The 13,827-nt window shown below is 56.6% G+C and overlaps 1 protein-coding gene across 5 annotated transcripts in view; it reads right to left on the reverse strand.

The window, feature by feature from the left end:
* Window positions 1-13,827, reverse strand: part of PRKCD (protein kinase C delta) — a 31,446-nt gene that overhangs the window by 14,822 nt on the left and 2,797 nt on the right. For 2 of the 5 annotated variants that reach the window (XM_025377099.1, XM_025377101.1), the window contains exon 2: window positions 12,696-12,807. The exons of 1 other annotated variant lie outside the window; for it this stretch is intronic. The gene's annotated coding sequence lies outside the window, so the exon portion shown is untranslated. Of the gene's footprint in view, window positions 1-9,086; window positions 9,234-12,695; window positions 12,808-13,827 lie in introns of those variants that run through there. 2 more of the 5 variants (XM_025377102.1, XM_025377103.1) reach the window with 2 other exon arrangements.

The following is a 13,827-nucleotide window of genomic DNA, read 5'->3' on the forward strand; positions in this document are numbered from 1 at the left end:
AAATTGAGAGGTTTATGTAAGTCTGGATTTGTGGCGTCTCTGGTAAAACTGGAAAATGTGACGTTGGGCCCACTGGGCAACAGCCAGCTAGCCATGGGATGGCTGCCCTCCATCAATCTACCCCAGGCCAAGGGCACTCTGTTCACTCCTCCTCAAAACCTACCTGGGCCTTGGTGGCATTTGCATCTGTTACCCCAAGATATTCATTTGGGGAGTCACTCAGTGCATCCCTAAGTACCCTATTGCTGGGCACCTACTCCATGCCAGGCACCTGGTATGTGCCATTGTTATCTGGTAAGGGGACAGGACAGTGCCACCTCTTTTTCCCATCCTGCCCCATGCAGCCCTTTGTGATTTTCTAAGTTTGGGGTTTTTTCTTCATAACCACCCAGGCAGACAAGCAGGGCCAAGATAAACACCCCCACTTTTCAAATGGGAAACTGAAATTCTAAAGCAGAATCAGAACCAAAAGCTGACATTCCACTAACTTGGCACCCACTTTGTTCAGGGATCAGGGCAATCAGAGGCTCTGCCTACATCAGTGTGCCTGACCCTTCTAACTTGATCCCTTGGGGTCAAGTGCCTCTCGCCTGCCTGGAAAGTTGCCTGCACCTTCAAACTAATTATTTCCCCAAATATAAAACAGGTGGGCATGGTGGCTCACTCCCATAATCTCGGTACTTCAGGAGGCCAAGGTAAGAGGATCACTTGAGGCCAAGAGTTCAAGGCAGCCATGATCGTACCAGTGCACTCCAGCATGGGCAGCAGAGTGGGACCTTATCTCTTAAAAAAAAACCCAACTGCCCAGGCGCGGTGGCTCATGCCTGTAATCTCAGCACTTTGGGAGGCCAAGGCGGGCAGGTCACCTGAGTTCAGGAGTTTGAGACCAGCCTGGCCAACATGGTGAAACCCCGTCTCTACTAAAAATACAAAACCTAGCCTGGCGTGGTGGCGCATGCCTGTAATCCCAGCTATTTGGGAGGCTGAGGACAGGAGAATGGCTTGAACCTAGGAGGCAGAGGTTGCAGTGAGCTGAGACTACGCCATTGCACTCCAGCCTGGGCAACGGAGGGAGACTCTGCCTCAGGAAAAAAAAAAAAAAAAACCCAAACTGTATTTTAATGTTCAATGTAACACTGAATGTGCCTTGCAGATTCACACACAGCAGCTCCCACACTCCTGGGTTTCTCACCATTCTCTAAGTTAATGTTCACTATAGTAAGTGACCCCAAGGGGCTCCTCAGGTTGCCACTTGTGAAGGACACTCAGGTGTGTAAGCACCTATGTGCACACTGGCTTCTGCCCAGGCCCCACGAGGCTGCTCCATAGCCTTGGTTGAGGGAGCGCTCACTCGATTTTGTGCACACACACGTGTATTCACTCCATCCTGAACATAAGCCAGCACACAGGGGCTCACTCAGACACACACGTGTGCATGCACACACAACAGGTGCCCAGCCCCAGATGACTTCCTCCAGCTCCTGCACAAGGTGGCCAGAGCAGCAGCCAGATCTGCTGGGAGCTCTTAGCTCAGATGAGCTCACAGCAAATGCTGACCTCACCCTGCAGCCCAGCCCAGTGAGTCCAGGCAGCCCTCTGAGGCCAGCAGCTGCCAGAGCAGACAGCAGGACCCAGGCAGGCAGACCCCACCACATCCCCTGCTCGGCCTTGGCTCCTACTCAGTGGATGTGAGAGTAGGTGTGCAAGCTCATGCATGTGCCCAAGTCCCAAAGCCTTCAGCTTGACACCAGCAGGTGGCCTGTGTGCCAGGCCAGCTGCCCATGACCTTTTGGTGGGCCACAGAGAGAGGGCCAGCTGGGGGCTGCTGCTGACTGCTCCCCAGGCTGCAGCATGCATGAATTGGTGCGTGTGAGGTTGCACGGGTCTACTGGTGCATGCGATTATATGCAGCCATTGGAGTGGGTGGCACATGGTGGGCTCTCAGTTAATATTGGAGTGAAAAGCAAGCTACGTGGGCCTGGCCTCACACATATGCAGGAGTCTGGTTGAGCATCCCAAACCCGTAAGCAAGACGGACATCTTGCCCCTCCTGCTGCCTGGCTTGGCCCTGAGGGTCCAAGAGATCCAGCACCCAGGTGAGTACTCCCTGGGTCTGGAATGATTGGCAGGTCTGTGTCCACACATCCAGGGCCTGATCCAGCAGATGCAGCTCTGCTGTTAGGAAAACCTGGAGACCCAGCTGGAGCAGTAAGCAACTTCTGAGTGCCTCGGAGGATGATGAGGGTTGAGGGGACAGGGGCGCAGAGATAAAGGAGGAGCAAGTGTGTTGCAGGTGGCCTGGACTCCTAGGGGAGAGAGGCTCAGGGCAGTTAATGTGGCAAAATCATGGCCAGACTGCCTGGGTGCTGCACCCTGACACCAACGCTGCCTTGGCTGTGGACTCTGTGCAGGTCACTTGGCCTTCCCAAGCCTCAGCCTTCCCATTTCCTGATGAGGAATAGTCTCTTGGCCCAGGGTTGTGGTGAGAATGAAAACTCATGTAGGATCATGGGTACAATCAACCCAACGGGCCTTGGGGAGGGAGGTCCTCTTACCACTGTCACCCCCTCTCACTGCAGCATCCATCCCTCACTGTGCACCTCCCTTCACAGTTTACAAAGCGCACTCGCATCCCCCACCGCATCCATTCCGCCTGCCCAGCAGCCCGGGAAGACAGCCTTGGTTACAGATCCCACTGCTCAGAAAGGGAAACCAGGTCTCCATGAACATCTAACTCACTCAGGAGCACCAGATGCTCCAACATCGGCCAGCCAGGTCCTCCTCCCAGCCACCAACCCTTGGGGCCCAGCCCTGACAGCCCATAGGCTCCATGGCTTCCCCTGCCCCCAGCCTGCCCAGCAGGAGGTATGCATGGGGACCACCCCAGGACTGTATGGAGGGTGGAGGAGACAGTGGGTCAGAGAAGCCCCACGAGGGTGAGGCAGAGCCCAGGACCCTCCCACCCGAGGATGGCCCTCCAGCTCTCTCAGGCCACACTCAGAGCAGCTGCTGCTCACAGTTAGAAGCCACTGGAGGGAAAACCACAACCACAGCAGGCCCCAGCCTAAACCTGCACCGCCAGGCTGCAGCGCCATGAGAACTGGGGAGCCATGGTCTTCATGGGCTGCCCCAAGGCTAACCAGCAGTAACCATAGGGTCAGACCCAACCTCCTAGGACTAAAACCAGGGCACGGGCTCTGGCCAGGTTCTGCCACCTCCTCTGCCCCTATTTGTACTACCCAGAGCCCCACATCTTCTTCCATCACTGTGTGACCCTGAGAGAGGTCCTGGGCCTCTCTGGGCCACAAGTCCCTGCTCTGCACAGCAGAGTCAGAGTCTGCCCCCTACCTCTCAGAGTGTATGGCAGGGAGGAGGGGGTGAAGCAGCAGCACAAAAGCAAGGTGTGCTGACTATTTATAGCCCCCATGCAAATAGGACCCAGTCCACGGAGGCCCCAGAGGAAGACTGCTGGCTCAGCCAGACTCATGGCCGCTCTGCAGGGCCAGGGGATGCCTGGGGCTGGACCCACACAGTCTCCACGGGGACAAGCTCCTTGGAGCCAGCCAGGCCTTTCCCAGCTGCCTAAGGGCTCCTAGTCTCTATTCTGCTTCTCCAGCCTACAGCAGAGGCGGTTTTATGAAGCAGAGAGCACCAGACTAAGGGTCAGTGTCTAGGTATGAATCTCGGCTCCTCCACATACAAGAAAGACAGTCCTTTTCTGAGGCCGACAATGTCGCAGATTACCTCTGTAATTACATTAGCTCACTTTATCCCTATGCGGATCCAGAAGGGATTTTACTGATGGGCATTTTACTGATGAAGAAACCAAAGCTCAGAGAAGCTATGTAACTTTCCAAGGTTACACAGCCAGTAAGTGGTGGAAGGATAAATCCAGGCCTGCCTGATGTTGCAGCCCAGGTCCTTTCCAGTAAGCCACGTTGGGAAGAAGAGACCAAGAGAGACAAGAGGGTAGAGGTGGAGAGAGGAGGGTAGAGGTGGAGATGGATAAATGTGCCAGGAAGAGCACACACAAACACACACGAAGACCAAAAAAACCAGGGAGGTAAGGGCTCCAAGAGACAGGTACCCCATGCTTGACCAGTGGTCTTCCCCGCTGACCTCGCCGCTTGGACCAGCCTCCATTTCCAAAACCTGGGGAAGGGCCAGGCACGGTGGCTCACGCCTGTAATTTCAACACTTTGGGAGGCTGAGGCGGGCAGATCACCTGAGGTCAGGAGTTTGAGACAAGCCTGGCCAAGAAGTGAAAACCCGTCTCTACTAAAATACAAAAATTAGCCAGGTGTGGTGGCAGGCACCTGTAATCCCCCCTACTTTGGTGGCTGAGGCAGAAGAATTGCTTGAACCCGGGAGGGAGAGGTTGCAGTGAGCCGAGATCATGCCACTGCACTCCAGCCTGGGTAAGAGTGACACTCCATCTCAAAAAAAATTAAAAACAAATAAAACAAAAACAAAACCTAGGGAAGGCTTGGTCACACTGGATCCCAGCCCCAGTGAATGTGAGCCCCAAATCAGCAGCCCAGAGGTAAGGAAAGGCAGTAGCTAGGCCAGGCCAGAGAAGGCAGGTCACCTCTTCTGGGACAAATGGAAACCTGTTCCCAGCCAGTACCCAGCAGCGGGCAAAGCCGGCCTCGAGGTGATCAGAGCGACCTTGGGTTTGGAGCTCCCAGGCACAGAACTCCGGGTTATCTCCAGCAGACAAGTATGTGTGCTGCACATCCACATGTGTGCTGGTGTATACCAGCAAAGGAGGCTGGGGTGAGGGACATGGCCTGAGGAGCGCCAGCAGGAACAGGAATGCATTTGCTAACTTGTTGGATAATGGTTTTGTCAAAGGTGAAAAACCCTAACAAGCCAATCTCTCTACAAGAGACAGGTCTTCAGAGACTGGCATGCCCATCTCCTCATTGTACAGAGGAGGAGACTGAGGCCAAGGTAGTGCAGTGAGGGTCCCCTGGCTCCCAGATCCGGCCTGGCCCCTCCACCCCATCCCTTCCCTGGTGTTCGATTCTGCCTCACAGGCCACAGCGTTATGCCCGTCGGTCAGAGGGGTAAGCTGGGCTGGAGGAAAGAGGCTTGATCAGGCTGCTGGGGGGAGGTGTGTGAGAGCAGAGGGAGGCTGCCTCAGAAATGTCTAAGGGAGACACAAGGTGGCACGTTGAGGTCAGTCAAAGCAAGGGTAATGAAAGACCAGTTGCAGCCCCTTGTGGGTATAGGGGGGTCTGGTTCCCTTGAACAGACTACCGGGGAGCAGGGGATGTCCCCCATGCCACCTACTGCAGCCCTGTCCCACACACACCTGACACCTGTCACGGAAGCCACAACTGCATGGCAGGTGGCACAAAGTGGGGGCCCTCCTAAGGATGCACACTCTGCCTGGGGGAGTCCACAGTGCAGCCTGCCACAGCCTTGCGGATGAATAAACGAGGGCGGAGGAGACCAAGGCCCAGGCAGGGGCAGGAAGGACAGTAAGAGGAAGTGTGATCAGCAGGAGGGTGCAGGACTGGTCCTGGCAGTCATGGCAGGGCAAGGGGGCCAGGCATGGTGGAGCTGCCAGGTTGGGTAGGCAGGTGGGTGGTAGCTGGGCTGGGCGGCTGGCTGTTTAGATGGCCTTCCCATCGGAAACAAGGCAAGGAGGCCATGCGGGTTTCACAACCCAGGAAGTGGGCTCAGCAAGAGGAACAGGAGGTGGGAGGGGAAGGGCTAGCAAGACCCTTTAGGGTTCCTCCACCAGGGCCCATCCCCCAGCCTCCACATGTGCTGAGATAAGAACCAGATCTATGGACTCAGGTCACAGCCAAGTCCCAGAGCAAGGGATGCTCCCCATACTTGCTCCTCCCAGGACAGGTACCTCATCGCCCAGCCAGGGCTCCTCCTGGGCCCTCCCTCACCCCACAGAGACCAACCACTGCCTATAGCCTCTCCTCCCCTTACCCAGCTCCCTCCTTGCTGTCACCACCTCTGGTCCCTCCCCTACCCATTCTTCCCACAGCTGGGAACCTCCTAGGCTCTCACTGCCCCTGGAGAAAACCCAGACCTCTCCAGGCCTTCCAGGCTCCCCACTCCCTGGCCCTGTCCTGCTCTCTACCTCAATCCCTGCTCTGGCTACTCTGTGAACATGTGTCTCATTTCCAGCCCCGATGTTTTTGCAGATGTTGTTCCCTCAGCTGGAACGGCCTTCTGAATTCTCGCAGATCCTTCCAGGCAGCTCAGAAGGCTGGCCCTGGGGGACTCTTCCCACCTCTCAGGAAGCTAGCTGCTTTCCCACTGGTAACCTCTGCCACACCAGGCCCATAGACCTACAGCCTGGTGGGAGCCAGTCACATAAATATGTGATTACAAAGAAGGGTAAGACCTCTGTAGGATGCGCAGCACAGGCAGTGAGTAGTAGGGAGTGATGGGGGCTGGAGTAGAATGGAGGCTGCAGGGACCTGTTGGCTGGGGGCCTTTGATCTGAGAGGTCAGCAGGAGCATAATGACCTGCCCTGCCAGAGGGTCTGGAAGGGTCAGAGGGGCAGGACTTGGGAGCCTGGCTGTCATCGGCTCATATCCACCCCTGCCAGCTTGTGTGGGGTAGGGCCTCCTTGGAAGGAAGCCACCAGGCACAGGCCTGAAGTCACCAGCCAGCCCTGGGATATGAGGAGTCCTGGGCTCAGTCAGAGGGGCGTGCCCCAAGTACCCCTGAGAGAGGAATAAAGGCCCCTTCATGGCAACAGCCAGAGAGCCAGATCCTGTGAGGACAAGGGACCTCTGTGAGGAGCCAGGGTGGGGGACGCAGCTGGGTCTCTCCGTGAATAACCACACATGTGTGCACACACAGGCATACCCGCCAACCCAAATAGCACACAGGGAGCCCCGCTCAACATCAGACACACACACGCACACAGCTGGAGCCACAGGTACGTACACACACTGCTATGATGACTCAGGGGCACACACACACACAGAAACACACCCCCTCACCGGCTCTCACATCTCAACAGACACCCAGGCCCACACAGACCACACCCGACCACACAGGCTCCACATGCATGTGGGGTGCCACAAGCTGTAATGTACACACTGGCACAGAGATGCTCCAGGCAGACACAGAAACAAACATACAGGCCTGGAAGGACCCCACATCCCTGACTAGTCTGGCACCATGAAAGTCCAAATTTAGCTTTTTCCACCGCAGCCCCCAGGCACAATGGCTGGGGAATGGAGGAGGGGCAGAAGGGCAGCTGGTGTCAGGCTAGGCTGGGCCTTTCCACCCAGGGAGGCGAAGAAAGTCCCTCTTGGTCCAAAGCAAAGTCTAAAGTGTGTAAGAGAAGGAGTGGGTTGGTCAGGCGCATCACTGGGCAGGCCTCTGCCCGCCCGCCCACCTGCCTGCAGGGACCTGAGGCTGTGGTGGAGGTTGACGGTCACAGGTGGCAGTCACAGGCCTGGCGCACAGAGGGAGGGGAGGGCTTGAACCTGTGCTGGTAGGGCAGTAAGCTGGACACCCCAGGCACAAGTTCCATGAGCTCCAGGCTCACTGTGCAGAAACCGAAAGAGGTTGAGCAATTCAACCAAAGCCACAAAGCCAATGGGGCAGACCCAGGGGGAAGTGGGGAGAGAGCCTCCAACTCTAGTCCTAGAACTGTCCATCTGGCCTCCAATGGGGTGAGGGTACGTGTTTGGAGGTAGGAACAGCTCCTCCATCAGCCCCCAATACAAGAGCCTTACTCCTTAGCCCTTCTTTCTCCCACAGAGTTTCCATGATTTTCTAGATTGTTTACCATTGGAAACAATCGTTTTGTGTTTGGGAGAAGCCAAGATGGCCACCTAAGCCTTCTGCCAGCCATCCCCAGGATCTGGGCAGGGTCCACATGATGCTTTCCTACTTGGGGGATCTTAAGAAAGCTGGGAGAGAGGCAGGACCATCCTGCATGGTGGGCCATCCCATAGCAGGCAGCTGACAGAGGAACCGGCAAGCTTGGACCTAGACAGGTCTAGCTTAGATCTGCTGCCTAGGTGCTCCTTGATCTTGGCCCAAGTGCTCTGGTGTCTTCCAGACTTCCTTGGATCGGTGGGAAAAGAGGCTCTGTTAAGCCCTCCAGCCACAGAGTACCCTGTTCCGGCCTGAGGCTCTAGGCAGAACCGGGCTGAGGCAGGCAGCATGAATCCACTTCCAGAGGCTGGCCAGCTACTGCCCTTCCCGGGACTCCAGCCTCCCTACCTCAACAATGGAGACCTCTAAGCTTTCTCCATCCCTGACACTGGAGGACCCTGAGATCCTCCTCCCACCCCAACAACCCCAGCCCACAACCTACACCACGGCAGACATCTGATCCAGCCTCAGGCCTTGGCGACTGCCTGCTGTGCTCTGCCTGTTTACCCAACACGGCCATAGACATGATCCAAAGCTTCCGGAGCTGTTGTGAAAACAGCGGCTCAGCCACCACAAGCCTGTCCTCCTGGGTGCCTTGGCAGGGACTTTTGAGGGACAACCATCCCAGTCCTGTTCCTGGGGCCTCTCAAACGCTCCCCAACCCCTTAGAAGGCCTGTTGAGCCCTCTCCGCCCCAATCCTGACTTTAGGCTCCCTGTCTCTACTTTGGGCCCAGACCCTCCTGAACTTCAGGCTTGTGGCCCCACCTGCCTCCCTGGCTTCACCACAGGAATGACTCCAGAAGAGCTCAAGCCTGCCCACACCAGTACCCCACCATTCCCCTCCCAGCACTCCTGAACTAGGAGTGCACGAGCTCATGCAGTGGCTCAGGCCAGACAGCTCCTCCTGCTCCCCACACAATAAGGCCATCCCGTCTGCCGCTGCAGCCTGTCCTCAAGTCTCAAATCCTCTCTTCTCCCACCACCACCATCCCCAGACTCTGCACCTGCCTTCTGACTGCTCTCTATCCTCTACCCCGGCACCCACGGTCCCGCTGCTCCAGTCACCAGACGGGGCTTTTCAGACGGATTTTGTCACCCCCTGCCCAAGCCCCCAGTGCCTCCCATTGCCCCTCTGACAAGCCCAGACTCCTCCCCTCAGCCTGCTCCGTGCAGCCTGGTCCCCGCCACGCCCGCTTCCCAACCCCTCGCTGTTACCTCCCTGACCTCTCAGGTGGCTGCCTTTCCCTCACTCCTGTGCCCCAGCCACGCTGACCCCTTTCAGTTCCCGGAGCAGCCAGTTCCTTCCCGCTTAGAAGCCTCTGGGCTTGCTGTTCCGTCTTCCTGCTCCACCCCACCCCCACACAGTGGCTCTTTCCCATCATTCATGTCTCACAGGACACTCCCTGATCTGCCCATTTCACAGATGAGGAAAGTGGGGAGCAGTCCAGTCCCTGGCTCAAGGGTGCACAGCCAGGAAATATTGAGCAAGGATTCAATCAGGGTCTGTCTGATGCCTGCATAAGTCCTGCTCCTAAGCCTTCAGGATACCCTTACCCACACTCCTCGCCCAGGCCCATTCATCTTTCGCTCTCCAGCCCTCAGGCTCCTGATGCTTGCATCACTGTCCTTACCACTCCTCAACATTTCTCACCCCTAGCCTCTGGGTCCCACACAGTGAAGGCCAATGCTCAGCCCAACCCTGACTGTGCTGACCTTCTTCGTGTCCCTGGGACAGGCTGGGCCCTGCCCCCAGCTGCTGTGTATGTAGGGGGTTTTCTAGCTCCCCCTACTCTTCTAGCCTCCATCATAACCAGATGCCCACTCCCTGCCCCAGCCCAAAGGCTGACTCCAGGGGTCTGAAGGGTAAGCAGGCTGGCAAGAGGGCTTACGTCCATCCCCTCATTCCCAGCCAATTCTCTCAGCCTAATGTCCTGCAGGAGGCCAGAGCTGGAGAGCGCCAAGGGGAGCCCTGAGGGGGCAGCAGGCAGCTGCAGACTGCCTTTCCCCTCCCTGCATCCATTTGTCATGAGATCTATTTTCTCCTTTTGAAAGGGAGTGAGGGGGAGAAGAGCAGGCAAGGGCTGGGCTGCTGAGTGGGCGGAGCTGCTCCACCGGGAGCTCCTCTCCTCAGAAGACATGGAACCTATTGAACCAGTAGGGTGCTGCCACTGGAGGCAGAATTGAGAGGGATGAGGGAGTCAGAGACCTGGCTCCTCGGCCAGGCTCCATAGCACCTGGCCATGTAACACTGGGCCAGTGCCCAGCCCCTCAGATCATAGTACCCCCTCATCAGTCCCACTTGCTATTTTTTGAATAGTTCCCATGAACTGGGCACTAAATGCTTTACATAACTACAGTTTCTACTCATTCAACTCTGACAATGTGCTAAGCACGATGCTAGCTACTTTGCATATGTTATCTGTCATTTCTGCTCAACCTCATCAAGATGGATGCTATCATTATCTCATCTGTCGGGGGAAACTGAGGCACTAAGAGGCAAAGCCACTTGCCCAGGCTCACTCATAGAGCTGCTGGGAGCTGCCTAGTCACTGAGATGCAGCCCAGCCATCACCACTCTCAAGGGGGCCATGACTACCAGAGCTGATGCTCTTGAGCCTCGGCTTACAGGGTCAGAGCAAGAAAGGTGCGGGGACGAGAAAGTTGTGGAGACTGCAGGGGACTTCATGACCTGGCCCCTGCCCTTCTCCTAGAGCCCCCGAAAAAAGCCTGGGCAGCCCTGGCAGTGAAAAGCCTGGTCAGTCAGCCTAACCCGGTGGCCAGATGCTGCTCCCCTGGGCAGGCAAGGCAGGGGCGGAGCAAGGCGTAGAGCTGCGGACGGAGGGCTGGTCAGTCCCACTCCAAAACCACTTCCTGGGCAGCCCAGAGGAAGTGAGCCTCCGGAAACGCCTCGGACAGACAGGCCTCTCCCCTAGGCCCAGCCTTTGGGAAGTGAACAGACCGCCCCTGCCAACCTCTTAGTCCCTAGAGCCCAGCAACTCCACTCCCTCTAGCCATGGACGCTGTGGGGGACACAGGCGTTGTGATAGGACCCCCACCCACTGTGGGCACACTGGCCTCATGGCCAGAAAGCCTACTTCCTCTGCCGTGGCACTAGGCACACGGTGCTGGCATAGCTGACACGCCTCATCCCTGCACTCGTATCTCCCATCTCCCATGCCAAGCCCTGGTCGTCCTGGAGCCTGGGGCCAGGTGGGAGGGTGGCTGCTGAATGCATGGGCAGGGCCCACCTACCAGGGTGGCCCAGCCCCCCTTAACCCCCTGAGATCACAGCCACACCTGGAACTTCCCCCTCAGGTGCCAGATGCAGGCGACCTTGCTGGGCTGTGACTCTGACCAGGGCCCCCCTTCCTGACCCCAGAATGGGCACAGTGTGGTATGTGTGGGAAGGCATTTGAGTGCATGGATGCCAGTGGTAACTGGGAGATCATCTGTGTGTGCGTGACTGTGCCATGGGTGGCTACATGTGAGCACCTGTGTACCTGCATGCCCACATGGGTAGTGCACGCACTCATGAGTCTGTGGGTGTGCATGGCCACTGCAGCCTGGCTTGCCATATCCCTGTGTGAGCACGCATATGTCTGTGCAGCAGGCGGGTGATGTCTGAGGATTTACCGTGGGCTGTCTCCAAGACTAATCAAACTCCTTAGAAAACAAGGCTGAGTGACAGAAAGGGCTGGCTCTTCAGAACTCCGGTGGCAGAGGCCCCTACACAGCCAAAGGCACTTCACTTCCTCCACACCAGGTTTAGGGATAGGTCCAATACACAGAAGGCCCAGTGAAGACGACTCCTGTTCTGCTCCAACTCCTACCCCAGGAGTGAGGGCCCTGACCTCCTTTCTGCCCCCTAACCCAGAGTCAGGCCCAGGAAGCCCAGCCCTTATGGCTCTACTCACAGACCTATAAGTGTGTAACAGCCAGTGGGGTTGGCTGCGGGGGTCTGCTCAGGGAGCGCTCCTGGAGGAAAGACGGTCTTTGCTATCCCCCCACCGTCATTCCCAGGCTCAAGCTTCATTAGCACCCATACCCACCACCAGAACCCTGCTCACTGGGGCCCAGTCACCCAGTCACCAGCCTGGAGTGAGTATGCAGTCACCCACAGCAGTGTTTTCATGGTAATGGGGCTGAAGGAGGCAAGGCTTGCCCCAAAACGAGGAATTTCCAGCTTTCTGAGGCTCTTCAGAGAGACTGCAGCCTTCCCAGCATTGTTCCAGACTCTGCCTAGCTCCCCTTGAATTTGGAAGCTGACGAGAGGGACTGAGCCCTGCTCGGGCTCTAGAGAAGTGGGGAAAATGGAGGGGCCTGGGGTGTGGAAGACAGCTCAGCTGTACCTGGAGCTGGAGACCCCATTCCATCCCCCCGCAGCGTCCAACCCACTGTGGGGCCCACGGGGAATTTCAGTGTCCTTGTGTGACGATGAGGACAGTCGGAGGCAGATACAGGGCCAAGGAAAAGCTGATACATCCACCCTCAATCCTTGGCCCACGAGCCACTCTCTCTCTAACTGACCAAAAAAGTGTTACTACTTCTTGCCCCAAACTCATGGTAGGCCCCAGGCCTCTGAGCTCCAAGGCGAGAGCATTCGGGGCCAGAGCCAGGTTCCAGGCGGGAAGTTCCTCATGAGCAGAGAGCCCCTCCATAGACAGGGCAAACAGCTGCGGCCCCTGGGCACATAGGGCCCACAACCAGATCAAGGACTCTGCATGCATGCCCAACCCCATCCAGTCCCACAGCAAAGGACAGGGAGGACAGAGAGGAAGACCACGCCTGCGCACCGTCCATCTGCCTAAGAGAACTCAGTCCTACCTGGGGCTCCCAGCTCCCGCTTGTCCTTAGTCCTGGCTCCCGCTGCTGCTGCAACGCACCAACCACCAGGAGAAACAGGCCTGCACCCTTGCCTGGCCAGTTCCCTGCAGACCTGCAGGAACAGGAGGAAACAGCTGAACCGGGAGGCACCGCCAAACAGGCTCTCCCCATCCGCCAGTCCCAGCATGGCTGACAGGCCCAGTTCAGTCTCTCCTGGCCCTAAAACCTTGGGTCTCTCTGGATGTGGCTTTCCCTTCCTTGAAATGTCGTGTTGGGTCCAACTTTTCCTGGACACCACTATGTGTCCATTCCATGTTAGGGGCTGGAACACTGTGTCCCTGCCCTCAGCACATTTACAGCCTGGTGAGGAAGCCAATAACACAGCAAAAACCTGTTCCTGACTCTCCTGTCTGCGGGAGGTTGCCCTGCAGGCTTAGGAGTCCTAGGGTGCAATGAAGTACCACACCACTTTATGGCCTGGGGCAATTCCTCTGAGCCTCAGTTTTTTTAATGGAGAAACTACTAGCCCCCTCTCCCCAGGTGGTTCTGAGGTTCCAATGATGTGGCGTGCCAGCTCCTGTGCTGGACTCACATTGAGAATGCCAAATGACTGATTTTTTTTTTTTTTTTTTTTAATGTGGCAGGGTCTCGCTCTATCGCCCAGGCTGGAGTGCAGTGGCACAATCTTGGCTCACTGCAACCTCCACCTCCTGGTCTCAAGTGATTCTTGTGCCTCAGTCTCCTGAGCAGCTGAGATTACAGGCGCGCACCACCGCGCCCAGATAATTTTTGTATTTTCAGTAGAGACAAAATGTTGTCCAGGCTGGTCTCAAACTCCTGACCAAGTAATCCACCGCCTCGGCTTCCCAAAATGCTGGGATTACAGGTGTGAGCCACTGTGCCCAGCCTGAAGAGTGACATTTTTTAATCTCTTGTTTTGTGCATTATAGTTCAGGTGATTCTCACATTACTATTGTGCCCATTACACAGCTGAAAAAACTGAGGCCTGGAGATATCCTGGAAGGAAGAAATGGCAAAGGTAGCAAGGAACTCTGTGTCTCCTGGCTGAAAGGCCTAAGCATTTTTTCTGACGGCCAGCTCAAGCCTCTAAGAAAGATTCTGCTCCCCAGAT

This window comes from Theropithecus gelada, chromosome 2 (genome assembly GCF_003255815.1).
Source record: "Theropithecus gelada isolate Dixy chromosome 2, Tgel_1.0, whole genome shotgun sequence".
In the NCBI taxonomy this organism is placed as follows: Eukaryota; Metazoa; Chordata; class Mammalia; order Primates; family Cercopithecidae; genus Theropithecus; species Theropithecus gelada.